The following is a 21,852-nucleotide window of genomic DNA, read 5'->3' on the forward strand; positions in this document are numbered from 1 at the left end:
AATAATACCATAATAGTTAGGGACTTTACACCCCCATTTACATCTAAGCAGAAAAATCAACAAGGAAACAATGGCTTTGAATGACACACTGGACAAGATGGGCTTAATAGATATATTCAGAACATTTCATCCTAAAGCAGCAGAATACAGATTATTCTCAAGTGCACATGGAACATTCTCCAGAATAGATCACATACTGACCGGGTCACAAATCAGCCTTCAACAAGTACAAAAAAACTGATATCATACCATGCAGATTTTAAGACCACAGTGCTATGAGACTTGAAATCAACCACAAGAAAAAATTTGGAAAGACCACGAATACTTGGACATTAAAGAACATCCTACTAAAGAATGAATGGGTTAACCAAGAAATTAAAGAGGAAATTAAAAGGTACATGGAAGCCAATGAAAATGAAAACACAACAGTCCAAAACCTCTGGGACGCAGCAAAGACAGTCATAAGCGGAAAGTATATAGCAATCCAGGCCTTCCTTAAGAAGGAATAAATGTCTCAAATACACAACCTAATCTCACACCTAAAGGAGCTGGAAAAAGAACAGCAAATAAAGCCCACAATCAGCAGAAGAAGGGAAATAATAAAGATTAGAGCAAAAACCAATGATATCAAAATCAAAGAAACAGTAGAAGAGATCAACAAAACCAGGAGCCGATTCTTTGAAAGAATTAACAAAATTAATAACCCCCTAGCCAGATTTATCAAAAAGAAAAAGGACCCAAATAAATAAAACCATGAATGAAAGAGGAGAGTTCACAACCAACCACAAAGAAATACAAACAATAATAAGAGAATATTATGAGCGATTATATGCCAACAAATTGAGCAATTTAGAAGAAATGGACAAATTCCTAGAAACACATAAACTACCAAAACTGAAACAAGAAGAAATTGAAAATGTGAACAGACCCATGCCAAGGAAAGAAATTGAATCAGTAATCAAAACTCTCCCAACAAACAAGAGTCCAGGGCCGGAAGGCTTTCCAAGGGAATTCTACCAAACATTTAAAGAAGTGTTGACACCTACTCTTTTGAAGGTGTTCCAAAAAATAGAAATAGAAGGAAAACTTTCAAACTCGTTCTACAAGGCCAGCATTACCTTGATCTCAAAACCAGACAAAGACCCCACTAAAAAGGAGAACTACAGACCAATTTCCTTGATGAACATGAAGGCAAAAATTCTCAACAAGAGACTAGCAAACCAAATCCAATAATACATTAAAAGAATTATTTACCATGATCAAGTGGGATTTATTCCTAGGCTGCAGTGCTGGTTCAATATCCACAAATCAATCAACTTGATACATCACATTAATGAAAGAAAGGATAAGGACCACATAATCTTCTCAATAGATGCAGAAAAAGCATTTGACAAAATACAGCATCCTTTCTTGATAAAAACCCTCAACAAGGTAGGGATAGATATAACACACCACAACATCATAAAGGCCATATACCAAAGACCCACAGCTAATATCATCCTCAACGGGGAAAAACCAAGTGCCTTCCCCCTAAGGTCAGGAACACAACAGGGATGTCCACTCTCGCCACTGTTGTTCAACATAGTGTGGGAAGTCCTCGCCTCAGCAATCAGACAACAAAAGAAATAAAAGGCATTCAAATTGGCAAGGAAGAAGTCAAACTTCCACTCTTTGCAAATGACATGATATTCTAGGTGGTAAACCCAAAAGACTGCCAAAAAATTGCTAGAACTGATACATGGATTCAGCAAAGTATCAGAATATAAAATCAACGTACAGAAATTTGTGGCATTTCTATATGCCAATAATGAAGCAGCAGAAAGAGAAATCAAGGAGCCGATCCCACTTACAACTGCACCCAAAACCATATAATACCTTCGAATAAACTTAACCAAAGAGGTAAAAGTTATATATGCTGAAAACTATAGAAAGCTTATGAAAGAAATTGAAGAAGACACAAAAAAATGGAAAAACATTCCACACTCATGGACTGGAAGAACAAATATTGTTAAAATGTCAATATTACCCAAACCAATCTACATATTCAATGCAATCCCTATCAACACCAGCATTCCTCACAGAGCTAGAACAAACAATCCTAAAATTTATATGGAACCAGAAAAGACCCCAGATAGACAAAGTAATTAATTTCCCCCAAAAGGAAAAGAAAAATTAGGTATATCCTCACCAAAAAAGAGCTGGCATAGCTACATTAAAATTAAATAAGGGAAGAAATGTTACTAGAGGTAGAAAAACATTTCATAATGATAAAATGATCAATTTTAAAGGACAATACAAAGATTTTAATTTGTATGCACCTAGTAACATATTTTCAAAATCATAAAGCAAAAATTGGGGCACCTGGGTGGCTCAGTCAGCAGATAGATCCTCTGTCTTCAGCTCAGGTCATGATCTCATGGTTTGTGAGTTCGAGCCCCACATCAGGCTCTCCGCTGTCAGTGTGGAGCCTGTTTCAGATCTTCTGTCCACCCTCACCTCCCTACCCTTCCCCCTGTTGCACTCTCTCTCAAAAATAAACACTTAAAATAATAATATAATAATAAGGCAAGAATTGGCAATCCTAAAAGGAGAAATAGACAAATCCACAATCACAATGGAGTTTTTTTTTAAGTTTATTTATTTATTATTGAGCGAGAGAGAGAGAGAGCAAGAGAGAGAGAGAGAGAGAGCACACAAGCTAGAGAGAGGTAGAGATTAGAGACAGAATCCAAAGCAGGCTCCAGGCTCTGAGCTGTCAGCACAGAGCCTGACGCGGGACTTGAACTCATGAATGGTGAGATCATGACCTAAGCTGAAGTCAGACACTTAACTGACTGAGCCACCTAGGTGCCCCACAATGGAGGACTTTAATACATGCTTCAGAGTAACTGAAAGAAAACACCACAAAAATTAACAGCCAGTAAGAACATGGAGAATCTGAACAGAATAACAAGTCTTCTAACTGACATCTATAAAACATGTACCCAACAGCAACAGAATGCCTCACATTAAACTGACATATCATAAAGCAAGTTCTTAACATATTTTTTTAAATGTTTTTATTTATTTTTGCAGGAGAGAGAGACCGAGCATGAGCAGGGGAGGAGCAGAGAGAGAGGGAGACACAGAATTTGAAGCAGGCTCCAGGCTCCGAGCTGTCAGCCCAGAGCCCGACACGGGGCTCGAACTCACAAACTGGGAGATCACAACCTGAGCCGAAGTCGGACGCCTAGCCGACTGAGCCACCCAGGTGCCCCTTAACATAGTTTTTAAAGTTTATTTATTTATTTTTTAGAGAGAGAGAGAATTCCAAACAGGCTCTGCACTGCTCCAATGCAGAGGTCGAACTCAGAAACTGTGAGATCAGGATCTGAGACGAAGTTAAGAGCCAGATGCTTCACCGCCTGAGCCACCCAGGTGCTGCTTAGCACATTTTAAAGAACTGAAATCATTCAGAATATATTCTCTGACCATAGTGGAATCAAGCTAGAAATCAAAAATAAAAAGACACCTAGAAAATCCCCAAATCAACTGGTCAGAGAATAGAAATCAGAAAATATTTTGAACTGCATGATAATGAAAATACAACATACCAAAAATACAACACGTGTGGGATACAATTAAAGAACTCATAGAAATGTATGACTTACATGCATATATTAGAAAAGAAAAACAAAAATTCTATTTACAAAGTGGGTTTAGGGGGAACATATGTCAACCTAACAATGAAGGTCATATATGAAGACCCCACAGTGACCATCATACTCCATGGTCTAAAACTGAGAGCTTTCCCTTTAAGGTCAGGAATTTATTTAGAACAACAAGCAGATGAGGACAAGCACATGGTCAATGCAGGTCGCTGTGTTCTCTAGCTGCCCCCACACCCTCCTTCCCTGGCCAGCTGCCAGGAGAAGCTGGAGGGGAAGTGGGTCTGGAGTGGCAAAAAGCTACACTTTCCAGAGAGTGCTGCTGTAAGTCAGTCTTACTGCAAAAGGGTCAGCAGGGCGCCTTCCCAGCTGAAGAGCACAGTGAGAGTGAGCAGGCCTCCTGGAGAGTGGAGACCTCCGTCCATTTCATTTGTTCATTTACACTCATCTTGCACAAAGGCAACTGGACCCAAGGGGGCTCACGGACAAGAGAAACAGCACAAACAGAAATCTAGCCGCTCACCAAATGCAAAGAAAACAAACTAATAGAAGAACGGAGGAAACAAAGCAAAGACTTCTGCCTTTCGTAAAGTTAGAACCCTAGAACGGGGTGAGGTCTGTGCTAGCCAAAAGTCTGCAAACAGCAAGCAAGGCCCAGGGTGCTTAGAAGAGCCCTGCGACCGACCTGCTGTCAGAAGGCATGTGATGAGGTCACAGGAACACATTGGACAAAGTATCACTTAGAAAAGAGCCCCACTTGGGGGTGCCTGTGTGGCTCAGTCCATTAAGCATCCCACTTCGGCTAAGGTCATGATCTCCCGGTCTTCTCCCCATCTGTGAGTTCGAGCCCCACGTGGGGCTCGGAGCTGACAGCTCAGAGCTTGGAGCCTGCTTTGGATTCTGTGTCTCCCTCTCTCTCTGCCCCTCCCCTGCTCACAGTGTTTCTTTCTCTCTCTCTCTAAAAATAAATGAACATTTTTTAAAAATTAAAAGAAAGAAAGAAAGAAAGAAAGAAAGAAAGAAAGAAAGAAAGAAAGAAAGAAAGAAAGAAAGAAAGAAAGAAAGAAAGAAAGAAAGAAAGAAAGAAAGAAAGAAAGAAAGAAAGAAATCCCACCTGGGGAAAGAACAACTGGGACTCACATGCAGAGACTGAGCGACTTCTGTTCCCCTTTCATCTTGGAATCACAGGGTGGCCCTTCCCCTACATTCAGTTTCACTTTCTAAAGAGGGATTTTGCCCAGTCCTGCGGCTTTCTTCCTTTTCTACTATCCCAAGGGACCCTGAAAGTAAATGCGCACTCTTTGTAACTAAGATAAAAAACATTTTATAAAGATGCTCATCTCTATAGAGGTTTCTTTTTATGTTTGAGTAACTTTCCCCCTAGTAGGAAACTGTGGAAACTTTGGGAAATGCAATAAATAAATAAATAAATAAATAAATAAGAAAGACAAAAAAACCCAAATCACCTACACCACTGTTAACATTCTAGACTAACCTTCTACATTTTGGCATCACACTACATATATATATATATATATATATATATATATATATATACACATACATATGTATATATACACATATATATGTACACAGACATAGGGACAGCATATAAATGTATATATAAAGGGACAGCATATATATGTATATATATACACATATATATGTATATATGTGTGTGTGTGTGTGTGTGTGTATATATGCTGTCCCTTTACCATTATCTTGTGTTTCTGTGTAACCACCAAGGCCCTCTCTTGAGCTGCAGAAGCCAGTTTCTGACAGATGCTTTACTTGCCCGGTTTTTATTTTATAAAGAAAAATAAGAGCCACCTGCCACTCTTTGATCTTTTAAAGCCCGTAACTGAGAAATTCCACGTGCCAAACAAAGGATCAAACGTGATGCCGGCTGGTGACACCTCCGCTGGCCTGGCCCTGCCTGCCTGAACCCCCACAGCAAATCCAGAAGCCTCCATCCGTGGCCAATCACAAGACAACACAATATCGTCAACAGGACCTGCAGACGGGCAGCCAGGGAACAGGCGGGGGAGGGGCACCGGAAAGACTCCAGGATGTCGGCCTCCCGTGTCCTTCTGCAGAGGTCGGGTGTCACGGGCTGCACTGCGTGGTGGCTCCAGCAGGGCACAAAGGACCATCACTAACACTGAGTAAGCACTTTACTAGGGGCCCAGCATCCAGCCAAGGCTTTCCAGTACCTGCGAGAGATACAGTAACAAAGGGCTAGATGTGGTCTCTAGAGCCAGCCAGACCGAGGGACTGAATTCAAACCCTGTTCCCTTACTCATTAGCAAGCTAGCCGCAGCTTCTCTGAGCCTCAGTTTCCTCACAGTGACAGCCCCTGCCTCAAAGAGTTGCTACAAGGACTGAGTCATTATTCAAAGTGTCTAGACTGGGCATCAAGTAAATATCCTCAGTGATTATCACCTAATTTAATCTTCTCTATTATCTCCCTCAATTCTTCGGACAACCCTAGGTGGCAGAGGCCATTGTTATGGCCGATTCACAAATGAGAAAGCTGAGGCACACAGAGGTTAACTATCTTTCCAGAGTCACCGAGTTTATAACCTGGCAGGGCAGACGGACAGAACACAAGATTTCGAGTGTGGGGAGCACACCGAGTGGGAAATGAACCAAGAGCGCCAGTGAGATGTGCAGTGGCCCGTGGGCCTTCCTTGGGCCCCACTGGAGCCCTCTGCAGTGGCAGGTGGCCGGGAGACGTGCTCAGAGCCCCATCTCTTAGGAGCGTGAATGTGAGACACACTGAGTCCCAGGAAACCCCCAGCACATGAGGACTGGGTCAGGGCTGCCCACTGCTGAGGGACATGGTCTCCACAGCCACCCAGGGGTCATACTCCTTAAATCCCGTGTATCTTTATAATAAACCTCCGTGCACAGAGAGGACCTCAGTGTTATCTCCGAGTGAGATCGTGAGTTACATGCAGCAGCTTTGCCCTGAGCAGAATCACCGAGCAGAGCCCGGGGGCAGAGGTCACCCTGCCCACGGCATAACTGTGCATGTCAACTACCAAATGTGGCTTCTACCCCCACTGACAGGGCCTCAATCAACAACAGAAGCCTCAAGAAAATCTTTCCCCATAATCTACACTGATCCCATGATTTCGCTCTTCGACACTCAGCTGCTGGGAATTCATCCTGGGCCTGGAATACTTGTATTTCAAGATAAATGACACAGCTTTCCACAAATTGGTGTTGCAATACCAGGCAAGATGAACAGATCCGAAGCCTAGTCCTTCCAACATTCTTCAACAATGTAGCAGATGCAAACTGCTACATTGTGTAGTCAAGCCATTCTACAGGCATTTCTGCTGCTGTCCCTTTCGGAGGCTGGGAACACATACTAACAGAAGCAAAACCCAAGCCAGCTTTGCTGGCATCCAGCTGCTATGGAATCTGGCCAGGGCTATGAGCTCCTGTACCTATGCTGACCCCAGCGCCACCTACATCCCTCACTGCCCTCCCCCCCACCCCCAGTTCAGTTCATTTCTCTGAGGTTTATTTTTGAGAGAAAGAGAGAGAGAGAGAGAGAGAGAGCGCGCACACGTGTGAGAGGGGCAGAAAGGAGGAGACAGAAGATCTGAAGCAGGCTCCACACTGTGAGCGCAAAGCCTGATGCGGGGCTTGAACTCACAACCATGAGATCATGACCTGAGTAGAAATCAAGGGCTGCTTTGGGGGTAGGAGGGAGGGGAGGGTGGGTGATGGGTATTGAGGAGGGCACCTTTTGGGATGAGCACCGGGTGTTGTATGGAAAACCAATTTGACAATAAACTTCATATATTGAAAAAAAAAAAAAAAAGAAAGAAATCAAGGGCTGCTTAACCAACTGAGCCACCCAGGTGCCCCTGTTCATTTCTCTAAATGTGAGTTCCCAAACAGGCTGGTGCTCCTTGAAAAATAGACACAGTGATAGAAGTAGGTGGCTCATTAAATAGTTTGGATTCTTGGGGTGCTCGGCTGGCTCAGTCAGTAGAGCGTGCAACTTCTGATCTCGGGGTTGGGAGTTCGAGCCCCACATTGGGTACAGAGCATTACTTAAAAATAAAATATTTAAAACACATAAATAAGTAGTTTGGACCCTCTTCCTAGGTACCAGGGAGGGTTACACTTCCCTACCCCCTTGAAGTCACTTGCTTTGAATCATGACCCACCAATAATGGCAACAGGGACTGCCTCCTGCCACACTGGGACAGGCACGGTATGAGTAAGACACAAACCTGTTGTTTGAGCTGCTGAGATTTTGGAATTATCTGTAACCCAGCCCAGCCTGAGGGAGACAACGCTTTCGGACAAGAACAGCATTCAGCACGTTGCGAAACTGAGGCCCAGAGTGGAGAAGTGGGTTGTCAAAGTCCAGACAGCTAGGCAGGGCTGGATGCACACCACGGCTCCCACCCTTCCTTCACAAGACGGCAGTTTCTGGAGGACAGAACCCCGGGACATTAAAGGACCACGCGTAGTAAAGAGAAGCCGCTACAATTTTTTTTTTTTTTTTTCAGATACCACAAAACTGACTGTAGTTATGGAGTTCAGGGTTAGGTTAAAATAAAACACCATTCTCCGTCTCGCTCTGACTTACAGTCATCTGTAAAAGAAGATACTAACGTATGAAGCAGAAAAAAGGCACACGAGCAAGTCCTGCATATCCTTGATTTCTACCGCGGCGGCCGCATCTGCTTGTTGTGGCCCCACATCCTGTCGTTTCACCCAGCTACCTGCCCGGTGCCAGAACCGCTGCACCTCAGCCCAGTCCACCGTCACCACGTCAGGACTGTCACGTACGAACCATCGTCAGTGACGAAGACATACGTACTGGCACAGAAAGGTCTTCCAGACCTATCATCACTTGAAAAACACACACTGCTGGGGCACCTGGGTGATGATCTCGCGGTCCATGGGTCCGAGCCCTGCGTCCCCATCAAATGAAGCGACAGGTCATGGAAACCAAGCAAACTCAGAGGAGACGCTACGACTCTTTCTGGGCACCTGTGAATAAAAGAAATGCTCTTTCTGGTTTGGTGAAATATCACAGTCAAGCTGACAGGTTTGTGGGCGGGAACAATTTTACTTTGTCTTCAATTTCGTAGGAGGCTGTCCACTCATGGTATTGCCACTTGACTCCGGTTTGAAATAAGGAATCAAAAGCGAAAATATCAATCCTCACGAAAAAAATTATACAGCAAAAGAATCAACAAAACTGACTTGCAAGTAGATATTTTTCAATCTTCGGACCTCAAGCAATACCTTATTGAAGAAATGCTCCGTGATTACCAAATATTTCATTTCCTTTTGTATTTTCCCCTTCCTTTCATGTAACACAAGCCTCTCAACGGTTTAAAACAATATCGGCTCATTTGCCTTCTGTGGAGCATCTTGCCCCTGAGTGATGTTTGCATTTTGATGGAGGACTGCCACCGGAAGCTCACATTTTCCCACCCGATATCCGCTCCCCACCCAAAAGGTACCGTTACCAGTGAAACCATTTGAGACTCTTTCCCCTGTTAAAAGCACATCCTATCGTGAATGTCAAACCAGCAAATACCATCTCAGCAAAGCCACAAGCTGCCACACACACTATGGGTTTCCAAAACATTCTCACTCCCACAGCCCAGAACAACAGAAATCGATCATTGATACCAGATAATAGATAACTGGTGTTTATTTATTGAGTTCAGATTTAAGAGGAGCTCAAGAAAGCCACCATTCCCGGCCTGCCTCGGAGATATTCCCCAGATTATAAAACATCAATCAGAATGGACTCTGCCAACCTGAACGTAGACCCCAGCGAAACCCACACACGCCCATGAGGGTCGACGATTACACCTGCAGTCTCCTCAAGGAAATTTCTCCTCTCTTGAAGAAGATTCATTTTGGTGAATAGGACCCACAGCCTCCTCAGACCAGTCTTAAAATGACGATGATAATTGTACTGTGTTTACTGACGTGGACTGGCTGGAGTGAGGATTTTTTTTATTTTTTATTTTATTATTATTTTTTTAACGTTTTATTTATTTTTGAGACAGAGGGAGACAGAGCATGAACGGGGGAGGGTCAGAGAGAGGGAGACACAGAATCCGAAGCAGGCTCCAGGCTCTGAGCTGTCAGCACAGGGCCCAACACGGGGCTCGAACTCACGGACCACGAGATCATGACCTGAGCCGAAGTCGGCCGCTCAACCGACTGAGCCACCCAGGCGCCCCTGGAGTGAGGATTTGAAGAGCATGGTCCCACCGTTCTTCAAGGTGCCCAACCACGGGGTGGGTGGACTAACCCATCCCAACAGCAAGCTCACAGAAAGCGAGTGCCTAGCATATGTTTACACAGTATTGGCAGTGCTGGGCAGAGAATGGGGCACAACGGGGCGACTCAAACTGCCTCCACTTTCCCTGCTGCGTAATCCACAAAAACATTAGCTCAGTTATGCTCCCAGGCTTCTGACATTAGACAAATGCAAACTGCCATTCTTTAATGGGCCTACATAGAACTCTTTCTCTCGCTCTCATGGGCTGGTTGTTGTTGTTGTTGTTCCTATTAATTTTTCTTACTTTGTTTTCAATTTCTTATCCTGGGACACAAGCCCACTCCTGTATGCCTCTGCCATGCCGGAAAACGACTGACAGTTTCCTCTGGAGAAAACGTAGCAGATGGGTGAGGCTACAGTTTATTATTTGAAGCTTTTAAACTCCATTAACACTCGTTCGCTTGAAGTATCTGAAAGCCCTTAATCCCTCCGAATTTCCAAGCAGATACAGAAGTTGATCTCCCATCATCTCTCTTCTGGGCCACTGCCCCCGCCCCCTCTCCTTCCGTCTAGCTTCCTTTTCTTCTCTATCTTCCTTTCTTGGGCAAGTGCCACAGAACTCCAGATGCAGACGCAGCCAGCCACCCTGCCTACAAAGGAAGGAATGCTGCCCCAGCTGATGTAAGCCCTTGGGAGGGGATGGAAGCTGACAGAATGCAGACCTCCTGTCGCGGGGCCTTCTGGGAAGTCCCACTTCTGACTCCACATGGCTCAGAGTCAAGCCTCCTGGTTGAGAAACACTGCATATAATGTACGCAGAACCAGCCCCTTGCTTCTCTGCTGGAACCCTGGGGCTTTTTTTTTTTTTTATCATTTATTTTTGAGAGACAGAGCATGAGTGGGAGAGGGGCAGAGAGAGAGGGAGACACAGAATCCGAAGCAGGCTCCAGGCTCCGAGCTGCCACCACAGAGCCCAACACGGGGCTCGAACCCACAAACCAGGAGATCGTGACCTGAACTGGAGTCGGCATTTAACTGACTGAGCCACCCAGGCGCCCCTGGAACCCTGAACTTCTTGAGTGGAACAGAATGTTGTCCAAGGCCCCCATTTTCGAGGTGAGGAAACCGAGGCCCTGGGCAGTATGGATCAACCAGAACTAGAAGCCAGGCCTCCTGGCCCTGAGGCAAAGGCTTCTTTTGCTTCCTTGTGATTAGAATAGCTGCCTGGGTGGGCAGAAGCATACACCCTCCCCCCAAGTAGCGATAGACAGACACCTTGTTCTTCCCCTCGGCCCCTGTCTCCCCGCTGGGAACTCCCGCTTCTCTCAGAGGACGAGGTACTTCACCTTCTCCCTTCTTAACTTCTCCCTTCGTGCTGATTGATGGTGGCCATCAAGGGCCAAGCAAGACTCTAACACCAGGTTACCCGATTCCAATCATAGCGGTGTGATTTGGACAAATGACACCACACCCCCCCTCTGTGCTTCAGTGTTCTTCCCTAGAAAACGCAGACAAGATTAGCGCCTACCTCCTAAGATCGCCGCGAGGGTTCGATGAGTTCATACACACGCGGTGGTTAGGGCAGCGCGGGTCACGCTGCAGGCACAGACCGTGATGGAGAAGGCAGACGAGCCCAGGACTTCTGCCCCGTTCATCCTTGAGGTCCAGCATTTGACTGCGAGCGAAGAGGCCTATCTGGTTAGTCACTGCACTCTAGAACACAGTGGATGCGAGATAAAAAAAAAAATTACTGAGGGGCGCCTGGGTGGCTCAGCGGGTTGAGCGTCCGACTTCGGCTCGGGTCACGATCTCACCGTTTGTGAGTTCGAGCCCCGCGTCAGGCTCTGTGCTGACAGTGCGGAGTCTGCTTGGGATTGTCTCTCTCCCTCTCTCTCAAAAATAAACGCTTAAAAAAGTTGTGGAGTGAATGAATCTGGCACAACACACTGCTTAGGGCAGGGGCTTCCTTACTGTGCACTGAATGAGTATGCGAATACTTAGGGGAAGTTGCTTGCTAAGGTGATTGGTGGATAAATTCAAATCTGAGGGCACGAGTATCTTCTATTGCTCTAAGGCATTTATATCAGCTGCTGCGTTGAAAAGGCCAACCAGAGCCCAGCTCTCAACTTCTAGGACATTGTCTATCCGTGCACCCAGGACAAAATCACTTGTGCTTTGTGACAGTGCCCCACCCCACCCCCTCTCCTGCCATGGTGCCTTATGGGGGCTGACGTGCAATTATTGACTGACATTTTCCTGGTGTCATCCAGGCTTTGAAAAACGAAGTTCCGAAAACACCCTGCCTGGGATCCACCTCTGAGGGGCCAGTAAATAAAAGTACCTCAATAAGGAAAGAAGACTGAAGACAAGAGACGCTTGAATCAGAAACTCAGATCTGGAACTCTGTAAGCGGGTTTAAGCACTTAGGCGGAAGGAAGTGCTCCAGAAGCAACAGGTCTGGGACAGCTGGGGGTGGCACTGAGAACCAACACAGAGAATGTCTGGGGCTGCTCAAAGGAAAGGCATTCCACCAGAACAGAATAAGTTAGTCACTTCAGAGGCTTGAGTTGAAACTTGACCTTGAGTAAATAAACACTGCTGACTGCTGGCCAAAACACTTAGCTGGAGAGTTTTATTCACCCCACTTGAACATGATGCCACAGTCAGAACCACGTGGGACCCAAGTCTACCCAGGAGCTCGGCTGCAGGGTATCTGGGACGTGAGTAGGGTGACCCTGAGGGGTGCTGAGAGGTTGAGAAGATGCCGAGTTCCCCCAGAGGGAGCACCACCCTGGGCCTGGGCCCTCCAGAGCCCTCAGCCAGTGTGGTCCTGTGGTAGGGAGCAGGCCTCCCACCAGCCAAAACACATCGCCTCCGACTCTGTCACCTCATGACAACATCACAGAAGTATGGAGAGAGAGGGCAGTGTAGACCCCCCAAAGCAAGCTGGTATGCCATGGTGAGGTCTCAGCCCCCCTACGGTTTGGAGGCTTTTCCTATGACGTGAAAGTTCCAAATAAAGAATTTGTTTTTTTTTCCAAACCCTGTGCCTTTTAAAGGTATGCCATTCCCCCGGCTAACGAACAGGGCGGAGAAAGCACCTCTTTCAGGGCTTTTGGGCAATGCCAGACGAGAGCAGACTCGTATGAAAAACTATCCGATGTCCCTTCCCTTGGCCAGGGAGGCAGGGTTCCCAGGATTTGGTACCTGCAGATCCTGACGGTCTGACACCCACACTCCCACCCTGCCTCTGCTCATTAGGTCCTTTGGTTCCTGTTTCCAAGGAGCCAGAAAGGACTGATCCGCCCACCTCCATCCACCGAGGCTCCTGCTGAGGGATCCTGGCACCTAGGAGGCTCGAACACGTTTACACATCTGCCCCAGAGAACCATGGAGCCAGTGCTGTGGTTAGGTGGGTCAGGCTCCGATGTCTGATTCTGCCATCTTTTACTTTATTATGGGCTTCAGCTGTTTCATTTAGAAACTGAAAACCGAAATTTCCGTCTCCAGAATTGTCTCACACATTAAGACGAGGTTTATAAAGCTTAATAAATAGGGGTTAACTATCTTTTTCTTGTTCATTACTAACAGAAAAAGCAGGGGTTGGGCTGGGGGGTAGGGATCTCCTGAAGCCCCACCCCACGGCCTTTTAGAATAAAATTCCAAATCCTTCCCAGCCCAGGAAGCTGGGCTTGGCCTGAGTTTGGTTCATTCTTTAGCTCTCTCGGCACATTCCCCCAACACAGCCGGTGCCTTCCCGCCTCTGAGCCTTCAAACATGCTGTTCCCTGCGTTTGGCTGCTCCAACTCCTTCTCATCCCAAGTTCTAGCTGAAAAGGCTCATTCTTGGAAAAGCATATCTCAGACTGCCTTAATCCTGGTGCAGCTCTGATGGTCTGTCTCATGGCATACCGTTGTTTTCACTTACGGCGCTTACCACAGTTTCAAACTACGTGTTTGTGTGTTGCACCCCTTCCTCCTCCAGCATCCTGCAAACTCCATTTGGCCGGATGCTGGGTCCGGTTCATTCACTGCTGTATCCCAGTGATACAGATAGACTCCTGGCACTAGCAAGGCCTTCCGATAATATTTGTTGAATTAATGTGTTGAAGAATTGAATCTCCGGCGAGCCAGGAGGAACCAGGAGCTACAAACAGCTTTCTAACAGCCCTCAACACCAGACCGGGGAGCCAGCAAAGCACTCCACACTTTCTGTTTTCCCAGAAAAACAATCGCCACCTCATTATCTGAAAGGCTGAAGCATCCTCCATTCACTCAATGGAGAATGTGCGTATCTGGGCCCGTGTTCCACTGGCTCGGGTCTCCTGGAAGATTGCTAGATCTCCAAAAGAGGCAAAAGCTCCTGGGGTGTAAAGAAGAGGGACGGGGAGGAAGGAATTTGTGAAAAGGCAATCACCTTGGACCAGGCACTTCACTTTCGATGGCATGCTGTTTGAACACTGTGCCCAGCGCAGCCCCACCTGGAACTTCCAGGCCTGCTCTTTCCGCACACCTGTCTGGGTGAAGGTAGGTTTTATTACACCCAGGCTAATTGTCTCAGTGCACTGAGATGACATTTCTCTCAAATAAACATCATAATCCACTCTAAAAACATCAGTCAGTAGGAATATCAGGGCTCCCCCAGCCCCACCACACCCAGGGGATGTTAGATCAGCCAGTGGAAGCGATTGTTGAGGCTTAAAAGCTGCAAGTCTGGGGTTGAGGCAGGGGTGGGGGGAAGTGCCCCTTTATAAGCAGGCAGTTCTTTGGCCGCTGGGGCCCCCGTGTCCAGAAATACGGGTCTTCAAAGAGCAGAAGCACGTCTGCTGGCCAATTACAGAAGGCAGACACGGGGAAGTGGGGGAGGTGAGCAGAGGCAGGGGCACCCACAGAGTGCAGCTTCAGCGGTTGATAACAGGGTTCCGCTTCAAATCCTGGGTGCAGCCTTTACCATTTGTTCACTTTGGACGAGTTCTTTCATCTCGCTGAGCTTCGGTTGTCTCATCCGTAAAATGGGATAACCAGCACAGAGGGCTGTTGGGAAGATTAAATGCGCTAAAAAAAAAAAAAAAAAAAAAAAAAAAAAAAAAAAAAAGGCACCACCACCAAATCCCCAAACCCTAAAGCCTTTAGACCAGGGCTACCCACAGTTAAATCTATGTAAGTGTTTGCTATTATTTAGGGTCTTTCAGATCAGATGCATCATCATTTCATTCCATCAAGCCTCAAACCAATGCTTCCACATAAGGTAGAGTTATCCATCCCCATTTTGCAGATACAAAAACTGAGACTCACGACTGTTACGTTAGCCAAAGCCACATAGCTCAAGGGGTGGCAAGACCAGCACTCTGACCCCAGTAATCTGCGTAATCATTATCACAATAACTGGCACTTCCTGAAAGCCAGGTGGCTTATATCAATTACCTCATCAAATACGCAAAACCGCTCGGTAAAGAAAGAATTCTTATAACTACTTGACAAAGGAGGACACAGGGTGAAGAGGTTAAGTACCTTGGCGAGCTCACACAGTTAAAGAACAAAGTAGGAGCTTGAGTTCAATTCTGACCCCAAAACCAGTTTCTTTCATTTACATCCTGCCTGTCTGTATTTGTTACAGATCTCATGTGTCCACTTGAAACCATGGATGTCCCTGAATTTATATTAAATGTAAAACACCTCCTTGTTAAACGGGGTCCATGAGTGGCTCCATCCCAATGAAGGAGCCCGCTGTCATGAACTGTAAGAAATACGGATATCCCCAAAGAACAGCCTAGCTTTCCACCAAGTTCCTTCTAGAAGGTTTGGTTTGCGGTCATAGATAGCAATTGGGGAATGTGTTAAAACGGAGTATGGGAAGTTCTTAGCCATCTGGCTTTAATCTTTCGGGAATTAGAACACCACAGATATTTTCTCAAGTTAGTCATCACCTGCCATGGAAGGGTTTTCCCTAGCAACGCATGACTGTCCTACCCAGTTGCGTGTGCCTCTGAAAGACTCTATGTCCTCCCAACTCTTTTCTTCCCTTAGGTGAAGACACGTAAAGAGGCCAACTACCAACATCCTGAAACAAACAGAACAGTGGCGACTTTTCATGTTTTATTAAAAAACCGACCTACTAAAACCTGGTGCTAATCTGGGCCCTTATGTTGACCTATTTATTAATACTGGAAACTATAGTTTTGTGAAACAAATTCCAAAGTGGCAGTTTACTAGGCTACCTTCCGTTTTTAACAAAGTGCAGTCAGTACAAAACTGCCTTGCTGGCTTTAGAGCAGCCCCTTGTTAGGGCACTGTGCCCCAGCAGAGGGCCAGGACGCCCTCAGAGTGACCGTGCCCAGGCCTGCCTGACACAATGGCTCCAGAGGCTGGGGTGGGGGGGGGATGACGAAGGTAGGGGTGGTGGTGAGCTTGGCTTGGCCAACTCTGCAAAGTGATCTCTGCCCACAGTTTGGTCTGCGGCAGTGCTAGATAAAACGCAGGGATAAAAATTCAAGCCAGGAAGTCTGGCTTCGACACACTTAACGGCACTGGGTAAAAAACCATAAATTAACTGAAATGGCAGGGACTACTCATTTCTTACTACAACAGGCAAGTGTGGAAAAAACACTTGCCCTCAGTGAGCATTATCTGATGCACCAAAGACTTTTCCTCAAAACAAAGTTGAGACTTTGTGGATGGATGGAAAGAGGCCCTGTGGGTGGGACACAATTGACATTGCCCAGGCGGTAAAAGAAAACAGGGCTTCTAGAAACGTGCAAAATATCTACAGCTTCTGCGTGACAAAAATTCAGCACAAGTACAAATTTTAGCTTTTCTAATTTCATCTTGCCTAAAGTCGTCCCAAAAAAGAGAGCCGTAAAGTCAACTGGTAACGTAAACCTCAAATCCCAGGCTTATGTCTTAAGGGTTGGAAGAAACAGTGAACTCTCCGGCTAAAAAGAGACATGAATTCGATAGTCTCACGTAAGCAAAAGTCAGCGATTGCACATATACGGCAAAAACACCTGATCCTAGTTTTCACATGACATCACTGTGCCGAATGCAATTGTCCAGTCTAAACAGTGCTATCGTCACTACAAGCGATCGTCAGGGGCACACACAGTGGGCCCCAGGGTGAGAGGTTCATCTGGGATGCAGCATCGACAGCTGTAGGATCTGGGTCCCCCTTCCCCAAATTTCTGACTGTTCTTGGTCACTGAAGAACGATGCGTTGTCCCTAAGCCAAGAGGCAGAGGCAGAACAGAAGCAGCCTGGGTATAGTCTGGGCATGCTGCCAGGAGGACAGCCACGTGTGTGTGCCCACATCAATTCTGAGACCCTACAGACAGCACAGCTTTCTTAGGAGCCCATTTTTCATAGAGGCGGCAGCGGGGTGGAGAAGTCTTAGGATTAAGGGCTGTTTTTTGTTTTGTTTTGTTTTGTTTTGTTGTCAAGAAATTCATTCCCGTCACATGCAGTAAAGCTGTATTCCAGACCCATCAATAAACCCTGGGGGAAGGGGGTGGAGGGAACCAGTGGCTTGAAATTCCAGACCTCAAAGCACCCAGAGGCCCAAGAGGAAAGAAGCCTTTCCCTTAGCAGGGCCAGACAAGAGCAGGGGAATGGAGCGTGGCGGGAGACAGTTTCTACACAAACACCCCACCCCCCACTTCACGGCTGTGTCAAGTAAACAGCAGCGACAGGTGTGAGACACAAAGCACTGCCACTGTGCCTCATGACCACCACTCACAGAGCACCTGCCATACGTCACCTGCCCTGCCAGACATTTGCTACGCACTATCTCGCTTAACTGTAAGAGTCCTCATACAGCTGTTATTTTTACCCCCAGTTTTCAGGTAACTTCCCTATGGTCACATATCATAGAAGCGACAGAAACTGAATTTGGGCCCAGGTTTGTTGGGAGTCCGAAACTCTGAACTCACTTCTCCATTCCACAAAAATTAAATGTACTCTTCTTAAAACCTTTGAAAGGCCCACGTTTTCAACCCACCTCTTAAAGCCGCCCCGCACGTGGGGTAGAACCGTGCGTCTTGCCCAATGGCGCTGCTTCTGAGATTACAGCTACTTGCCACCAACATCGCCCCCACGGTGAGGAAGGGTCCATCCTGTGAAATCCACTCCTCTCAGAAATCCACAGGAGAGGCACCCCGCCCTGCACATGATAGCACCCAGACGGGGGCTTTTGGAAAGATGGACAAACCCAACCCTGTGGCAGCACCCGGCCTCATCCTTAAATCACCCAGAAGTCGCGGAGCCCACGGGTTTCCTGGTTTCCCCCAACTTCATTTCCAAGGCAACAATGGAGCAATTTCCCAGACGCAGAGTCAAGCGGGGATCGTAACCAGGCACGCCTTCTGTTTTTCACAATGTGCCCAAAGACTGACGAACATAAGAGGGTCTCTTCAACACGCTATTCGCCCTGCCAAGCAGCCCGCCGCCAGGCCCCCAGGACCACACAGGACACTGGGTGCCGAGGGATCCGTCTGCAGCTGGACTCCATCAAGGCCCCTGTGTGCCTTCCCACCTTCCTCTGCAGCCACGCTTTCTTCCGTCATTGGCTCCCAACCCTGGCTGCACATTGGAATCACCTGGGGAGTTTAAACAGCTATCGAGGACTGGGTCCCAGCCCCAGGGATTCTGATGTAATGGGTCTGGGATGGGGCCAGGGCAGCTGCATTTTAAAAGTGCCCAGGCGATTCTAAGGTGCAGGCAGGATTGAGACACCCTAAGGAGGGAATCAGTGATTCTGCAGATGCTCAAGTTCGTCTCTCTGAACTTTCTCTGCATTCCTCAAACTGTCTGCACTTTTCTGACTCATTTCACCTGTAGCTCCTCTGTTACGGAACCAGGCTGGAACGCTGGCGGAGAAACCAAGCAGCACTCGGAGATCTTGGTGGATTGGAGATTTATTTAGCACCGGCGGGCCCAGAGGAGACCGTTTCTCCAAAGATCTGAGCCCCAAATGGAAGTGGGAAGGGCAATTTATAGCTGTCAGCTTCCGTATTCGTAGCGGGTTTTCGAGCGCGTGCACGGCAAACAGGGCAAGAAGAACCCGGAAGAGGGGTCTCTAAGCCAGAGACCAGAGCTTGTTTTAGCCCCATCGGCCATCTTTGGCATACTTTATTCACTTCTCCAACATTACCCCCGCTTTGATGCCTTTTAAAAAAACTTTTAGTAGTCATCACCTTTCAGTTTTACAGGTTGGTACTCTCGGAAGGCTAAGATACGTGTAGTAGTTTGGCAAGCAACAGAGTTTTCAATAAAACGTACCACGGCATTCAGTATACAGGGCCCGATGGATACAAGTAAAATTATGGAGAGGAGGGGCCCCTCCAGGGCAGGAAGCCAGGATGCCCAATCTGTGAGATTCCATCCTTCTTATTGATTGATACTTTCCTGTTGTCTACGTTGATTTTTTTTTTTTTTTTTGGAGTTCCTTAACCTTAGTTGTAACTGTTCCTGATTGGTTTACGAAATAGCAACATTCCTCCTCCAGAAAGATGCAGATCCCTCTTTTTTTCTGAAGTGACGAGGTGGAGAGACTTGCCGATTTTGGAGGGTCACTGCCGCCAGAGAGTTTATTTGGCTTTGTAAGGTTACCAGAGAATCTGCCACCCGTCCCATGTCTTCATTTATCTCTTGAGATAGTCTATGGTATAGTCCTACGGATGAACCTATGCCCCCAATTCTGGTTCCTATTCCTGTCGCAATTCCTGCTCCTATCAGAACGGGTAGCAGGATTGCCTGTTTAGCCAGGGACTTGGGGCTAAAGGCTGTTAGGAACTGATCTTCAGTGTATACGAATACCTCTGGGGTCAGGAAGACGGAATAACATATCTGAGTCCAGTTGGCCTCTTAGCATTGGTAGACCGAATTAGAACACAGATAGAACACCCCAGGGGTTGAACATAGGGTTCAAATATAACCTTCTTCTTTAAGGTTATATTTTCTGCACATAGAGAGGTACCATTCATACCTTCAGGGACTGTACAGGTTAAATTGTCGGCATTTGTGAGATGGACCCCAGTGGCCAGGGGTCCAATTAAGACAGAGGTGTTGGTTTTGAGATTTTCAGGAGCTTCCCAGGTCAAAGGGATGGGAGCGGCTAAGTGAGCCCTCCGGCTGAGGGGCAAGCACATCCAACAGGTTTGGGTGTGATTATGTATTTTATGGAGGACTTGTAGTGTTGGCCCAATGCTGGAGTGGGGAATTGGTAAGCATCTGATTGAGGGCTGAAAGGTTCAAACCCTGGTAGGCTGCCCAGGGAGCGGTTGCCTTTACGGCTTGTATTACCCCATCCTGGCTATCCTTTATAACTTTTTGAAGGGCCCTGTCTTGCACCCCTCCCCCGTCCGAGATCCCCCACTGAGGAAGGTAACTGTAGCAAGCTCACTTCCCTCTCTGGAGGCCCTTGTTGTGACATGGGTTCCTGATATTTTGGGTTATCTCTACAGTCCAATACTTAGCCCTTGGGGCACTGGGTGACCGACAGAGAGTGGGTGTTTCTCCCTGGTAGCAATCTTTGTGGAGGGAGGTGAAGGTGCTGAATGCCCTTGACCCCCTTATTGTCATATAACAATCCTGGGGGCAAAGTGGGTAAGTGGCAGTTGTGAGGGTGAGAGACGTTATCATAATATACAGGCAATACTTAATAATCTTCCCATCCAGAGGAGGTATGTGAGACCCAGCATGCATCTTTTGTCCCATGTCTAGCTTGTTGATGCAGTCTCTATCAGCCCAACAGTAAGAAGTAAGATCAGGGCTATGACACCAGTAAGGGGCAAGGGCTGGCAGAGTTGCATCTGAACCCCTGGGCTTGGTCCATGGGTTGATTTCTCAAGCTTCTGCCATGTACAGGCCAGCCAGCTTCCGGGCTGTGGCTGGAGCAGGGCTGGAGGTCTCAGGGGCCAGTTTGCCTTTTGAGGGTCAGTTTAAGCAGGTTGACTGGATCTGGATCACTTCGCCAGGTTGTGGGTTCTTCTGAGTTAGCCTTCTTAACTCTGGAGTGATGGACCCAAGGGGTGATACCTGAAACTTTAAGGGCTGTAGGAGTTGTTACAATAACAGTATGAGGCCCAGTCCACCATGGCTTAAGATGTTCCCTCTTTCAATCTTTGACCCATACAGAGTCTTCTAGCAGAAAGGGGTGAACGGGGGTCCCTAAGGAAATTGGGGCCCTCTCTATGGTGTATCTCTATAACTTGTTTAGGACTGCCCCCGAGGTCTGGAGCTGTTCTCTTATTCCCTTGTCTTCAATCTGGTGTAGGTCTCCTGGGAGTTTTTTTTAAACATGGGGTGGGGGTCGCCCATATAATAACTCAAAAGGGGAGAATCCTAGTGCCCCAGGCGTGCATTGGGCACACAAGAGGGCCAGTGGTAGAAAATCTGGCCATGGGAGATTAGTCTCTTGGTGGAACTTAGCCAGGGTTTCCTTGGAGGGTGCAATTCATCTGCTCTACTTTCCCTGAGCTCTGGGGTCAGGTGTGCAGTTTCCAGGTAATGTTGAGGGACTTTGTCAGGGTTTGTATAATGTCTGCCACACATGCAGGTCCCTTATCACTGTGTATGGTTAAGGGTAGGCCAAACCGAGGCACAATCTCCCGTAGAAGAGCTTTGGCCACCTCGCGACTTCGTTCTGTTCTGGTCGGGAATGCTTCGACCCATCCCGAATATGTGCAGATTATTACAAGCAGGTACCTGAACCCTTTATTTGGTTGTATGTCGGTAAAGTCCACCTCTAAGTCTTCGAAAGGGGCGGCCCCCATCCTTTGTGTGCCAGGCGGGGGCCGAGGGGCAGACCGAGCATTGTTTTTGGCACACGTTACACATTGTTCACGGACAGCTCGGCATAATGCCGGCAGCTGGCTGATACAGTAGGTCTTTTTGAGGAGGGCCTCTAGAGCAGTTTTTCCTTGGTGCCTGAGTCGGT

At 47.1% G+C, this 21,852-nt stretch overlaps 1 protein-coding gene across 4 annotated transcripts in view; it reads right to left on the reverse strand.

The window, feature by feature from the left end:
* NOD1 (nucleotide binding oligomerization domain containing 1) overlaps positions 1-21,852 on the reverse strand; it is a 77,298-nt gene that overhangs the window by 47,798 nt on the left and 7,648 nt on the right. The window contains exon 2 of one of the 4 annotated variants that reach the window (XM_043589187.1): positions 11,453-11,599. The exons of the other annotated variants lie outside the window; for them this stretch is intronic. The gene's annotated coding sequence lies outside the window, so the exon portion shown is untranslated. The remainder of the gene's footprint in view (positions 1-11,452; positions 11,600-21,852) is intronic. 4 annotated transcript variants of the gene reach the window in all.

The sequence above is a fragment of the Prionailurus bengalensis genome, chromosome A2, assembly GCF_016509475.1.
Source record: "Prionailurus bengalensis isolate Pbe53 chromosome A2, Fcat_Pben_1.1_paternal_pri, whole genome shotgun sequence".
Taxonomy (NCBI): Eukaryota; Metazoa; Chordata; class Mammalia; order Carnivora; family Felidae; genus Prionailurus; species Prionailurus bengalensis.